Source organism: Microcaecilia unicolor, chromosome 6 (genome assembly GCF_901765095.1).
Source record: "Microcaecilia unicolor chromosome 6, aMicUni1.1, whole genome shotgun sequence".
Taxonomy (NCBI): Eukaryota; Metazoa; Chordata; class Amphibia; order Gymnophiona; family Siphonopidae; genus Microcaecilia; species Microcaecilia unicolor.
In genome coordinates, this window is record NC_044036.1 from 35,537,992 (window position 1) to 35,553,638 (window position 15,647).

Consider the following 15,647-nt stretch of genomic DNA (forward strand, 5'->3'; position numbering starts at 1 on the left):
AGATGGGAATATGTGGGATTCAAATGTAACAAATAAAATAAATAAACTAGGCATGTAAATTTTGGAAGCCAATAAAATGCCCATAACCACGCTCCTTTTTGCCTGTGCAGGTTAGAAGTTTGGCACAATTTGTTGCAGCCGTAAATAGGCGCACTGGTTTCAAATTTACTGCAGGCCCTTTTCCCGGCTCATTGAGAAAAAGCCCCTTTTTCCAGACACGGTGAAAGCTGGCCCAGCGCATGCCAAAAACATGCGCCCACACTACCGCAGGCCACTTTTTGCTGCGGCTTAGTAAAAGGACCCCTTTCTCCTCAGGTAGCTCACCACTCTAGAAAACTGGAGTTGCTACTTTGAAGCCTGTTCTACTCTGTCAAATTCAGATACTGCACTGAGGGCAAAATAAACAAGTCAATAAGTTATCTGAACCACTTAAAATGCCAGAGAGTATGCAAGCACTAGATGCATTCCTGGTGCTCAGAAGACAAAGCATAAAAGGGGCAGATGTGCAGGAAGACATGTTGGTGCCCTTTGTCCTTGCCAAAGATATTTTAACTCCAAATATATAGGGTGACTGACTATAGACTCATTCTTCACCTGGACTAGCTTGCTATACACACTGTAACTTAGATCAGTTCCTTATCTCTTGCTTAACTATACAAATAACTTGCTTTGAGTTTAACTAACCATCAAATTATGTTACTTATTTGGATTTTTGCTCACACCTTTTCAGTAGTAGATCTGACTGACTACCATGCATCTTGTTCCTATCATATATCTGCTCTTGGTCCCTCAGCTATATGGTAAGCTGTATTGTAGAAAATCTTTAGCATCATATCTGTGTTAGTTGAATGTTCTAATGCATGCTTAGTAGGTGTATCATTAGTATTATGATAACATTGTATTATATCTCTGAATTCCAGTGCTGTTAAATGTGTATATTTTTTAACCTGTTTCATGGTAGTTCTACTATTAGGTTTCAATGTACTGTTTTCAAGTTTACCTCATTTAGGTGGCCTTCTACAGAGCGGTGGTAAGCCCAACATGGGCTTACCGCTCACTCTTCCGGGACTACTGCCAGCCCAACACGGCCGCCGGCGGTAGTCCCACTCTGAGCATGTGCCATTTTGGGGGGGGGGGGAGAAAAGAAAGCCAGCGTTAATGGGGCATCACCACACACTGCCCGGTTACCGCTGGGTTAGCATGGGAGCCCTTTTCATCATCTCAATGAGTGGCGGTAAGGGCTCCCCGCTGCATGGCCACGTGTTAAGAGTTCTCTTACCGCATGGCCATGTGTGTCTGGGGGCATTTTACCTGCTGCAGTAAAAAGGGCCCAGGCGTGCAGGAAAATGGCCTTCACCGCTAGTGCAGGGCCCTTTTTCCCTCAGCTTGGTAAAAGGACCCCTTAGTGTATTTAATTTATTCTTGGTTATTTTACTATTGTTATGCTGTTAACAAAATTGTAAATTTGATGTTAAGCTGTACCTAGCTGTACACTGCCTTGGGTGGATCCCTTCATAAAGGCGGTTAATAAATCCCAATAAATAGATAAATAAATAAACTCCATCGGAGACAAACAAGAGGTCTAGAAATGCACTGGATTGAGTGGTCACCCTCTTGATGTCACTGAGGGATAATGAAGAGGGAGTTCTGAAATATCTATTGAGTGCGTCCTTCGGAATGTGGGAATCTATAGGGGGCCCCCCCCTGCTGATTTAATTGTAGCAGATGCAGTAATCTGATCAAGAGAGACTTCAACTGGGCTGGTATATTTAAGAACCTTACAGAAATCTATAAAAAGAATAAACAGATTGATAAATTGTCAGGGGAAAATGTTAGATGCTGACTCAATTAATAAAGTGGAAGAGTAGATCAGTATTTGAAACAAGATTTTGCCACAGTAAATGGTCTTTTTTATGCTGTGTTGGCGAACCTTTTCTTTATTGTGCAAAAATGTTAACAAATTAAATAGTCTCAATCTTCAAAAGCATTGAGTTTTAGAACTGAAGAAAGTTCTGTCAAAGACATTTTTCAGAAGCTCTCATAGGTTCATGTGTCTGAAATTATGAGGTTATTCAATAAAGGGACCTATTTTTAGGGATCAAGGAGGTGCCTATTTTTAGCCTATTCTATATAAAGTAAGCATCTACTTTTCTTTATGGACTACTAGGGTAACAGGTCAACTGCGCACCTATATTTGAGGATCAAGCACTTACACCAGCCATAGAGCTGGCACAATGCTCACACCTAAGTGGTTAAAGAATGCACATAAATGAGAGTTTTCTATAGTTTATGTGCATTACTGTGTACCCTGGTCATGCTGTGCCCATGTGTACATCCACCTTCAAAATATGTGCCATCACGTTTATAGAATAGCATGTAAATGGCATATTGGCATTTAGATACATATGTGCACAAATGTTTTATTTGGATTTAGCTCATACCTTTTTCAGCAGTAGCACTAGATTAGTCATATTCAGGTATTATATGTATTTCCCTTGATGCCACGTCAAGAGGAGGCGGTACACGCAGCCAAACTACTGGCAGTCGGATAGCATGACTACCACCCTTTCAATAAGGGCAACTGACCCCTCCATCTGATTATTCCACTCCCCATTACCTGACACCAGGGGCGTAGCCAGACAACAGATTTTGGGTGGGCCTAGGCAAGAAGTGGGTGGGCACCAAGTGTTCTCCCCTTCACCCACCATCAAAATAAAATCTCAGCTGGCGGGAAAACGCTTCTTTCCACCTTAGCAGTCTGCAGCAGGCACGCGCTGAAAACTGAGCATGCGCAAGTACCGGTATCCTGGAGAATAGCGTTTTCATTACCATCAGGGGGAAGTCTTCTGCTGGCGGAGCTTGGGATCCCCACCTGCTACCGCTAATACCTGTGCTGCTGTTGGGTGGGCCTGAACCCTAATTGGATGGGCCCCGGCCCACCCAAGTCCACCTGAGGCTAAGCCATTGCCTGACACCAGTTCCCAACCCCATAATTCCCCTCCCCCCCATTGGAACTGGAGACACTGTCAACATCTACACTGTAGAGGACCCATCCATGAAGGGAACTCCGTTCACTGGGTAAATCTCTCTTATCTGCACCCTTCTCCTCCACTGCTAACTCCAGACTCCGTTCCTTTTATCTTGCTGCACCATATGCCTGGAATAAACTTCCTGAGCCGGTAGGTCAAGCTCCATCTCTGGCCGTCTTCAAATCAAAGCTAAAAGCCCACCTTTTTGATGCTGCTTTTAACTCCTAACCCTTATTCACTTGTTCAGAACCCTTATTTTATCATCCTCACTTTAATATTCCCTTATCTCTTGTTTGTTCTGTTTGTCCTAATTAGATTGTAAGCTCTGTCGAGCAGGGACTATCTGTTCATGTTCAAGTGTACAGCGCTGCGTACGTCTAGTAGCGCTTTAGAAATGATAAGTAGTAGTAACATAGTAACATAGTAGATGACGGCAGAAAAAGACCTGCATGGTCCATCCAGTCTGCCCATGACAAACTCATATGTGTATACCTTACCTTGAATTTGTACCTGTCCTTTTCAGGGCACAGACCATATAAGTCTGCCCAGCAGTATTTCCCGCCTCCCAACCACCAGTCCCGCCTCCCTTCACCAGCTCTGTTACAGACCGTATAAGTCTGCCCTCCCCTATCTTCGCCTCCCAACCACCACCCCCCTCTTCCCCCCAACTGCTCCGCCACCCAATTTCAGCTAAGCTTCTGAGGATCCATTCCTTCTGCACAGGATTCCTCTATGCATATCCCATGCATGTTTGAACTCCGTTACCGTTTTCATCTCCACCACCTCCCGCGGGAGGGCATTCCAAGCGTTCACCACCCTCTCCGTGAAGAAATACTTCCTGACATCTTTCCTGAGTCTGCCCCCCTTCAATCTCATTTCATGTCCTCTCGTTCTACCACCTTCCCATCTCCGGAAAAGATTTGTTTGCGGATTAATACCTTTCAAATATTTAAACGTAGTAAGTAGTAACCTCAGGCCTCACCAAATAATCAACCCTGGGTATGCCACTGTTCATGAAGTTTCAAACTGGTCCCTATTGTAATGGGAAAATATCTTTATTCACTCATTTTGTATTACTGGATCCCTTTTGCTTTCTTTTCTAGGCATCTTCTGCCTGTGATGGTGCCTACTGGGGAGGATCCATCTATCTGTCTATCTGTTCTTCTTATGCATAGCTACAAAGATATACACACAGATACACATACAGACACAAAGACACACAGACACACATATATGCACACAAAAATACACACACAAAGGTACAAGACATGCACACACAAAGACACACATACATATGCATACACATACAGACACACATACACTTAAAGGTACATACACACACAAAGACACAAAGAGGCACATGCCTCGTACAACTCCTGTCACCCTAATGAGACACACTTTACCATGTCTTTTGACACCCAGTCCCCAAATAGACATGCATGAGTTTGCAAATGGAAGAAGAGGATATGCACCATTTTGAGAGGCATTTTAAAAATGATATCCCACTCAGAATGTGGATGTCCCAGTCAGTACGTCACAAATAGACATCCATCTTACATGTATTTTCGAAGAGGAAACAACCTGTTCTAAAATACATGTGAGATGGACATCCATGTGCTGGAAACATCCAGCATGAACATCCATTTTCTAAACTGAAAAGTCCAAATTATGAAAAGGAGGTACTTGAACAGCTTTATGACAGCAGAGGAAGGTCACTATTATAAAATGGCTATAGACATTCACCCAAGGAATAGCCTAATGGCTAAAATCCACCTGTGAACTAGAACAGAGATCCAGAAGCTGCCTGTTCCAGCTGTATATTTTTATAATTTTTATTTATTTTTATTTCTGTGGAGGAGTGGCCTAGTGGTTAGAGTGATGGACTTTGGTCCTGGGGAACTGGGTTTGATTCCCACTTCAGGCACAGGCAGCTCCTTGTGACTCTGGGCAAATCACTTAACCTTCCATTGCCCCATGTAAGCCGCATTGAGCCTGCCATGAGTGGGAAAGCGCAGGGTACAAATGTAACAAAAATAAAATAGATACTATTGGAGATTCTACATGGAATGTTGCTACTATTGGAGATTCTACATGGAATGTTGCTATTCCACGAGCAACATTCCATGTAGAAGGCTGCGCAGGCTTCTGTTTCTGTGAGTCTGACGTCCTGCACAGGACGTCAGACTCACAGAAGCAGAAGCCTGCGCGCCCACATTGGTGATCTGCAAGGGCCGACTTCTACATGGAATGTTGCTAGTGGAATAGCAACATTCCATGTAGAATCTCAAATAGTAGCAACAGTGGAGGAGTGGCCTAGCAGTTAGGGTGGTGGACTTTGGTCCTGAGGAACTGAGTTTGATTCCCACTTCAGGCACAGGCAGCTCCTTGTGACTCTGGGCAAGTCACTTAACCCTCCATTGCCCCAGGTACAAATAAGTACCTGTATATAATATGTAGGCCGCATTGAGCCTGCCATGAGTGGGAAAGCACGGGGTACAAATGTAATTAAAAAAAATTATGAGCACTCCAGGGACAGAAAAATACCTGTTGTGACTTCCTTTATCTCCTTTCAGTGGACAACTGCTCAGTCAGAGCATCTTTCTGTGACCTGGATGTGACAAGTACCAGATAAAACATTCAGGTCAATATTCAGCCTTCTGTCTTATAGACTTACACCCTTCTATATGTACTATTTTCTACATCAAATGAAAGGTCCTTGGTTGACGTACTTTCCAGAGCCCACAATACAGTCAAAGTTGGGTGAAATGTATGCATAGGCAGAAAAGATTTTGAAGGTCAACAAACTAATTGAGACCAGTTATCATGAGCATAAATCTTGGCTTTCATCCAGGGTTTTGGAGAGATTTTACTGAACCCCAGTTTCTCATAAGGCAAAGTTAACCAAATCAAAATGAGTTTGGACAAGTCTTTGAAAGGAATGGGGACTTTTTCTTTTTTTAACCTGCTTTCCAAAGTGTGTGTGTCCATCCCAATCCACTCCACTAACTTAGAGGATCCACTCTTATGTGTGGATGGATTCACACACACACAACACACACACACACACACACACACGAATGTCTCAGAAACTAGGCTTTAGCACCTCTCCCCTTCCTCCCCTCCACCCAATGATTAAACTTAGACGGATGAGGGGAGATATGATTGAGGTCTACAAAATCCTTGTTCCAAAAGTACAAAGACTAGGGGACACTCAAGGAAGTTACATGGAAATACTTTTAAAACAAGTAGGAGGAAATATTTTTTCACTCAACGAATAATTAAGCTCTGGAACTCTTTGCCGGAGGATGTAGTAACATCAGTTAGCGTATCTGAGTTTTAAAAAAATTTGGACAAGTTTCTGGAAGAAAAGTCCATAGTCTGCTATTGAGACAGATATAGGGATGCCACTACTTGCCCTGGGATTGGTAGCATGGAATGTTGCTATTATTTGGGTTTCTGCCAGGTATTTCTGACCTGGATTAGCCACTGTTGAAACCAGGATACTGGGCTAGATGGACCATTGGTCTGACCCAGTATGGCTATTCTTATGTTTTTATGTTCTTAAGGGTGTGCTTTGGTTTAAAACACCAACCATGGCATTTAAAGTTAGAATAGGATATTCAGTCCCTGCCAGTACCCAGATTCCAGTACCGAATATCCGGATATATACTGACCACTGAAAATCATTCAGATGTCATCAATATTCAGGCGTCCTAATTTACCCACATAGTTATCTGTATACTGGCTCTGAATATCACTGGTACCTGGATAACTTTCCAGTTCTGCCTTGCTCTGCTCCTGGACTACCAGCAATATCCAGATAGCACTGGGGCAGTCAGTGAAGATATCAGGGGGTATTTTACTAAGGCACGCTTGTGTTTTTAGTGTGTGCTAAAAATAGGCATGCGCTAAACATTAGAGACGCCGATGTAGTCCTATGGGCGTCTCTAACATTTAGAATGTGCCTATTTTTAGCGTGTGCTAAAAACACAAGCGCGCCTTAGTAAAAGACCTCCTTAGTGGCATTATTTGGATAATGCCACTGGAAATCTGGGTACAACTCCAATGAGTGACATGTATTCCAATAGAATCTAACCCAGATAACTGCCTCTGAATATCGGGCCCTAAGAGTTTTGCATGGAGCTTAGGGTTTCCTCTAAAATCTGCGATTTCAAGATTAGTAAAATGAATATCCAGATTAGAGATGGGGGTTTATAATTGCAAGAGCTGACACTGATCATTTAAAACCTAAGCTGCTCTGTTTGATCTATTCTTACTGTACGCCGCCTTGAGTGAATTCCTTCAAAAAGGCGGTAAATAAATCCTAATAAATTAAAATAAATAAATAAATAAAAGTGAATGCAGACTGAGGAGGGGGACTAACCCACTAATATTAATCATCACGTTGAACTGAAGTAAATCTGTGGAACATGAAGACAAGAAGGCTTAGGGTAATTGACATTTTCCAACTTTACCAACCAATGCCATATGGGTAGAAAAATACTTATTACAAAAATCAACAGGGGTGTGGAAACACAGAAAATCCAATTTATAAGGAAAACAAATGTCCCATAGTAAAGAGAAAATCAAAATACTAATAATATCAAAAAATATAACTATAGGAAGAGAAAGCCTCACAGAGCTCCAATTCCATACGACCTATAGAGCTGTGAAGATCATAGATCCTCTCTTCATCATTGACAAAAGCCTTCCTTATAGTTCACAAAACAAAAACCAACGAAAAACTCTGTTAAAGTGTCCAACTTAAATGTGCAATCTTTTCAAAACTGTCCAACTTAAGGGGCCCTTTTACTAAGGTGCGCTGAAAAATGGCCTGCGCTGTCATAGGCGCCTGTATTGGACGTGCGCAGGTACATTTTTCAGCATGCCTGCAAAAAAGGCCTCTTTTGGGCTGAAAATGGACGTGTGGCAAAATAAATATTGGCACGCGTCCATTTTGGGCCTGAGACCTTACCACCACCCCATTGACGTAGCTGTAAGGTCTCACGTGTTAACTGGGCTGTAATTGTCAGCGCGTGTACACTGCCAATTACCGCCCGTGGTAGAAAATAAAAAATATTTTCGGATGCGCATATTGGATGTACGTAAAAAATGGAATTACTGCCCAGGGCACGCGGTAGCTGGGTGGTAGTTCCAAATTGACATGCGTTGGAAACGCATAGACGCTTACGCACCTTAGTAAATGGGCCCCCAAGTGTGCAATCTTTATCCTGTAGTGTAATCATCAATATCACACTTATCTTAGAAAATTCTTCTTGAGCCAACTTCTCACTTCCCCAGGACCAACGGTGGCCAGCATTTCGCAAAGTAGCGTTTCCAACTGCTCCATCAGGGTCTAAATCACTGTGGGTTATCGGAAAAGAAAAGGAGAAATTAGGCTCAGCATCCTCAATCCACACACAAAATATATTACCATAAACTTATTTCTCTTCGCAGTGCTAAAACTTAAGTTTATTTTATTTTATTTGAATTATTTTCATGCTGCAACTTTAACAAATCATAATGTAGATCCCCTATGGGTGAGGTTTTATAAAGAGGGTGGTACGATGGTAAAATCACAGTGTAGGATCCCACACTAAACTCTCACCACTTAGGGAAGGTACAAAGAAAGATGGGGAAATTCTCTATATTATACAGTGTGCAATTCAAGATGTTAAGCGAATTTCCCTAGATGTTACAAAATTTTAATGATGACAATTTTGCACACTAAATTTTGGATGTAAATAATTTATTGCACACAATGGTTTTAAGGTGCAATGAATGTTTGAGAATAACAAATAAGTTCAGCTCACGATAACTTTCAACTCTTGTAAAATTTCATGTATTTATAGATCTACTAATGTCTATTTCTTTTCTTTAACAGCAAGCAATCCTAGCGAATTAATCTAACACCTGTGTCAGATAAGTATTCAACAATTTTACCTCTCAACCAATACTTAATAATGTTAGAATTGTTTTCCTATGTGAAGAACTGATTCTTTGTGTTGTTTTCTTTTCCTCCAGGTCTCACCATCAAAAATCCGAAGGTAAGTATACAATAGTTCAGCTTATTTCTTTTAACCTTTTAATTTAATTAAAATTTCAGTCCAAAACTCGAGCAGGTAAGTACTTAGCTGCAAATCTGCTGCAAAACTTCTTCAGCTTCTCCCCTTTCTTGCGTTGGAGCTCTTTCAGTCGGGATGTTTGCAGGGTGGACGGTACCTGAACTATAATTAAATAAGAGGGAAAAAAAAACCTACCTCCTTAACGAACATATACAGAAATTCTGGGAATTTTACACAAAACTGGTGGCCAACTCTCTAATTTTAAACAATAAGTAATCATTATTCACTTTCTCTACCCTAGACTCACTGGTTTTCCCTCACTACTAATGAGAAGGCTATTGTTGGTTTGTAATTGCTCCTTCACTACCAGTTTCACTCACTCTCCAAACCATACACTTCCCTCCAGTGTCTGGATCCTCTCTCACTCCCTTACATTACCCATATCTGCAGCTTCTCTCACAGTCCAACTCCAACACCCAATTCTCCACACGCCTGCAGCACCCTCAGCAGACCTGTGTCACAAGCTCTTCTCATGTAGTACAATTCCCACCACAAATCAAAGCCTCTCTCACCCTAAAATGGTAAATCACTTATCTCTGGAAATTCAGTGCTATACTGGCACATTCACACTCACCTCAGCTCACTTTCAATATCAAAGTACCCTTTTTCAATGTCACTTATTTCACTTTAAACTCATAAAATATACTTTTATTTCTTACATTTCACACACTCAGCATACGTTTCTCTCCCAGTCATTCCCTGCTCTCCTCTTCAGTTCACTCAGCAGCAGAGTTGCCAAATAAAAAAAAAAATTCCCACACAAAACCGCCCAAAAACCGCACACACCCCACCCCCACCATCATCAACCCCGCCCCTTCCGTCATCACCCCCACCCCCGCCGTCATCAGCCCCACCCCTTCCGTCATCAGCCCCGCCCCACCGTCATCAGCCCCGCCCCCACCGTCATCGCCTCACCCAATACGTCATCAAACCCCGCCCAAAATGTCACAAACCCCGCCTCTGTCGCCATTAGCCCCAACCCCCCGCCGGCCGAAAAACTGCCCCAAAACCCGCACAGAAAAAACAAAACGAGCCCAAAAAACCGCAACCCGCCGCGGGCAAAAGTTTCCTGTGACGGGTTGCGGAAAACCGCCCAATTGGGCGGGAAACCGCCCATCTGGCAACCGTGCTCAGCAGTCTCCCTGGCAACTCACCCCCCCCCCCCCAGAGGAACATCTGACATCACTCAACCAATCAGCTTGTCAGAGAAAGATAGGTTTTTTTTTCTCTGATCTGTTTAGAATCTTGGCTGCTCTCCCTCCCCCATAGAAGTTACTGCAAAACTTCCTATATAGAGAGTTTCAAAGTGAATTTTAACCTGACTTGTACCCAAAACAGCAAGGAACATTTTATTACCCCATTTACAATAAAAGAGATATATCACGATAAAAAGTCAGCAAAACTCCCTAAGTCAATTTTCTTGCATAATTTTTGAATCAACTCTCTCCCAGACTTTACTTTTCTGAAACATCAGGAATGAAAAAAGACAACTGAAAACAAAAAATTAAGCAAGCAAGAACTTCTAGGGGACCATTTTGAACTCACGTGTGGTGTCTGCAGGTTTGTACGTGTAAGCTCGAGGAAGTTACATGGAAATACTTTTAAAACAAATAGGAGGAAATATTTTTCCACTCAATGAATAGTTAAGCTCTGGAACTCTTTGCCAGAGGATGTGGTAACAGCGGTTAGCGTATCTGGGTTTAAAAAAGGTTTGGACAAGTTCCTGGAGGAAACGTCCATAGTCTGCTATAGAGACAGACATGGGAAGGCAACTGCTTGCCCTGGGATTTGTAGCATAGAGTGTTGCCACAATTTGGGTTTCTGCCAGGTACCGCACCTCGAATATTGTCACCACATCTCAAAAAAGATATAGTAGAATTAGAAAGGTACAGAGAAGGGCGATGAAAATGATAAAGGAGATGGGACGACTTCCCTATGAGGAAAGGCTGAAGCGTCTAGGGCTTGGAGAAGAGATGGTTGAGGGGCGATATGATAGAGGTCTATAAAATAATGAGTGGAGTGGAATGGGCAGACGTAAATCATTTGTTTACTCTTTCCAAAAATACTAGGACTAGGGGGCATGCGATGAAGCTACAAAGTAGTAAATTTACTACGAATCTGAGAAAATGTTTCTTCACTCAACGTGCAATTAAACTCTGGAATTCGTTGCCAGGGAATGTAATAAAGGCAGTTAGCTTAGCGGGGTTTTAAAAGGGTCTGGACGGCTTCCTAAAGGAAAAGTCCATAGACCATTATTAAATTGACTTGGGAAAATCCACTGCTTATTTCTGGGATAAGCAGCATAAAATGTATTGAGCTTTTCTGGGATCTTGCCAGGTATTTGTGACCTGGATTGGCCACTTTTGGAAACGGGATGCTGGGCTTGATGGACCTTTGGTCTGTCCCAGGCTAGGCAAGTTACTTAACCCTCCATTGCCCCTGGTACAAAATAAGTACCTGAATATATGTAAACTGCTTTGAATGTAGTTGCAAAAACCTCAGAAAGGCGGTATATCAAGTCCCATTTCCTTTTCCCCTTTCTCTTGTGACCTGGCTTGGCCACTGTTTGGAAAACAAGATACTGAGCTAGATGGACCATTGGTCTGACCCAGTATGGCTACTCTTACGTTCTTATGTAAAGCAGAGTTTCTTTTTGAAAATAAAGAAACATGTTGTGCCTTGGGTACATTAGTACTCATGGACTTTATACTTGCTAGGAAACAGGGAAATTACACAGCTGAAACCAGCTGGGATAAGCAGTATAAAATGTTTTGTACTTTTTTGGGATCTTGCCAGGTATTTGTGACCTGGATTGGCCACTGTTGGAAACAGGATGCTGGGCTTGGTGGACCTTTGGTCTTTCCCAGTATGGCAATACTTATGTACTTATGATGTCAAAATAAAATTCCCCTGCATAGTCAGCCAGCCTCACGGTGCTGTAACCCCAGACTCACCATTCTCACTACAGGTGAACAGTAGGGAAAGAACACGGTGGCAGAGGGGAAGGCAGTTTTCAGCCAGCCTAATAGATCTGAAAATTGTTCTCCTACCTACTTTCTTTAAAATGACCATAAGGATCATATGTGAAGTCACAGAGAGATACCAAGGTCATTGTGACTGGTTGTGGAACCACTTTGATAATAGCAGACTGTTATCAAAAAGCCACAGTTTGAAGAGAAGGTTCCAAAATCCAAACCAGATGTCTACCAGGAAAAAAAAAAAAGGCAGCCTATATTACAAAGTGTTGTGAAACTGCCCCAGGGATGAAAATAAGCAAAAACAGGCCCCGTTCCCTAGCAACAGGAAAAGCAAAACACAGCACAGCTCCGCCAGCACCTCACAGGGTAGGTTTTGCATTAGAGAGTGGGGGGAAATCAAAACATTGTGATGACTTGGGATAATAGCTGAGTTTCTCTGATGACCCCACCCCACAAAAAAAAGATTGATTATGATCCTTTCAAACTTTTGGCTACCAGGTTCTAAGTATTAATGTAATAAGTTCCAGGAGATCCATGCTGAATGTTCTGGCCACGTGGGTTCTCATCAGTTAAATACACTGTAAATAAATGTTCGAAACATACTTGAAAACCTAAAAAGAATGTAACGCTCCATAAATGATATCAAAACTGAAGAAATCTGCTACTCTGTGCTATTACTACTTAAATTCTTTTTTTTTTTTTTTTAAGTATAGCAAGAGAATTATTTTTCTAGCAGAGAATTCAGTTACAGAGAAGTCAAGCTACCCAATTCCAGGCTGGAAGTGATTTTTTTTTTTTTTTGCCAGTCGTGGTTTTGAAAGCAGTGTGGGATTTGTAACACCTGATCCTGCCCATTGAAATCTGTGCTGCAAGTCCCATACCGGCCTTGGCAAACGCCTACGGTACTATGTAAGCCACATTGAGCCTGCAAATAGGTGGGAAAATGTGGGATACAAATGTAACAAATCCTATATAATAATTCTCACCGCCAACGTTCTAAGGCTGCCTGGAACCGTGGATCCCTTGGAGGTGGTCTGGATCATGTTGTAGTAGATAATAGTGACACAATCCACACCAGATTGGCCAGTAGAAGGGAGAGGGGCGGAGCCATGATACAAGGAGCAGCGAATCAGCACAACACGGGGAATGCACAGCAGCAGGAACAGAAGCCTCTCCAGTGTTGCCAGGTGGGCGGTTTTACCACCCAATTGGGCGGTTTTCCGCGACCCACCGCGGGAAATTTTTGCTCGCGGCGGGTTGCGGTTTTTTGGGCTGGTTTTTGGGCCTCGGGGCGGTTTTTTGTGCGGCTTTTTCGGCCGCGGGGGGGCGGGGTTAGTGACATTTTTGGGCGGGGTTAGTGACGTGGGAGGCAGGGCCGATGACGTGGGAGGCGGGGCCGGTGACGGGGGAGGCGGGGCCAGTGACGGCAGGGGCGGGGTTGATGACGGCGGGGGCGGGGGTGATGACGCGGGGGTGGGGGTGTCAGGGGCGGGGTTTGAGTTTGGGCGGGTTTTGGGCGGTTTTTGTGCTGGATTGGGTGGGAAAAAAATTTTCCACCTGGCAACACTGAGCCTCTCTCACACAGTCACTCTCTCAAACATACACACTCAGAGGAAAACCTTGCTAGCGCCCGTTTCCTTTCAAACAGAAATGGGCCTTTTTTTACTAGTAAATAAATAAATAATGCACTTGGATGGGGTGGTCAGGAATCCAGGACTGCCCAAAATCTCCGGCCTGGAACTGGGTAACTTGGCATTTCTGCAATTATGAGACAAGTTGGCTGGCAAATGTAGTTTTAACATTTTTTTCCCCTTTGTTGGTAAGGTGGTTTGTGTCAGTGTAAGTCCACAGAGTGAATCTGTAATGGACCATAACAAGTACAACAGTAAAAAAAACAAGTTACCTGACATCCCTCTGCTGGGCTCAAATTTTCTGTTTTACATTGCACTTAGCAGCTGTGGTAAATGGTGGCAGATAAAACCCCAAATGGCTCATTGACTCTGCCCTACAAGATGATTAGGGTTTAACTGGAAGAACATGCACGTTCCCTTCCTCACCCCCACACACAGGGCCACCTTAGGCAGGGGCGACGGGGTGGTCCTAGGGGCCCCGCATCTCTGGCACGTCTGTCCTCCTGTCTCAGAACACCTCCCTGCTCCGTACCTTAACGTGCATCCACATTTCAGTAGGCAGCATCATGCAGCGGCAGCAATTTTCATATCCTGTCAGCTGCCAAGCCCAGAACCTCCTCGCTGCTGCGTCCCACCCCCTTTTGATGTCACTTCCTGCTTCTGCAAGTGCAGGATGCAGCAACGAGGAGGCTCTGGGCTCGGCAGCTGACGGGATATGAACATTGCTGCCGCTCTCTACTGAAACCTAGTGGATGCACATCAAGGTATGGGGTGAGGTGAGGTTCCGAGAGCTCTAAACCTCCTTTTAAACTGATAAATTATGGCTTATTGTGGCGGGCGTGGGTGGGCATAGGAGGTGGGGGGCAGGTGGGGGGGCAGGCACGGGCAGGAGGACCCACTGAACTGGTCTGCACCGGGCCCCGCAATTTCTAAGACTGGCCCTGCCCACACACATGCCTTCAGTTTGGGGTTGTTTAGTGTATGTAAACAAATCTAAACAGGATGGCAGATAAAGATCTTAAGGCCCATCTTGTCTGACCATGTCCCTTTCTTGTTGCCAGACGGCAAACCCTATTTTGACTACAGCTCTATCTTTGCTTTCCCAGCACTAGGGATCTTCTGTGGCTATCAAACATATAAACGGCGAGTGACCAACTCACTCGCAAATGCGCAGTAGAGTCTTCCCGCTCTGTCCCACCCCCATGTCAATACGTGATGACGGGGGGGCGGGACAGAGAGGGAAACTGCGCCACCGAGGTTGCTACCGCTCCCCCCCCCCCCCACACTCGGAGTCGCCGCCAACCCTCCACCTGGCCCGGGCCCTCTCTTCCCTTCTGAACTTACACATCCATTCGCTGAACGCAGCAACGCACATCAGCTCAGCTGCTCCTTCCTTCTCTGCCTGTGTCCCGCCCTCGCTGACGTTACATCAGGGGAGGGCGGGGCCACAGGCAGAGAAGGAAGGGCCCACCCACGGCAGCTGAGCCGATGTGCGTTGCTGCGTTCGGCAAATGGATGTGTAAGTTCAGAAGCGAAGAGAGGGCCCGGGCCGGGTGGAGGGAAGCGGTGGTGACCTCGCGGGGGAGGGGAAGGAAAGGAAAACCCCAATACCAGGCCATTTTTACGGGCTCAACGGCTAGTTTATTTATATTGTGGCCGATATTCAAAATAATTTAACTGGCCGGTTAAATCACTTGTTCGGGGCTATCTGCTAATTTTCAGCAGCACCTAAGTGAAAACTGGCCATTTTTCGGTGCACCTTAGTAAAAGGACCCCAAAAATTGAAGAAAAAAAATGAGCAAATTTCCTGTACACAGCACAGGAAATGACATGAAATCAAAATACATTTTTTGTCTCCACGATCCCTCTATTGAGAAGCTTTGC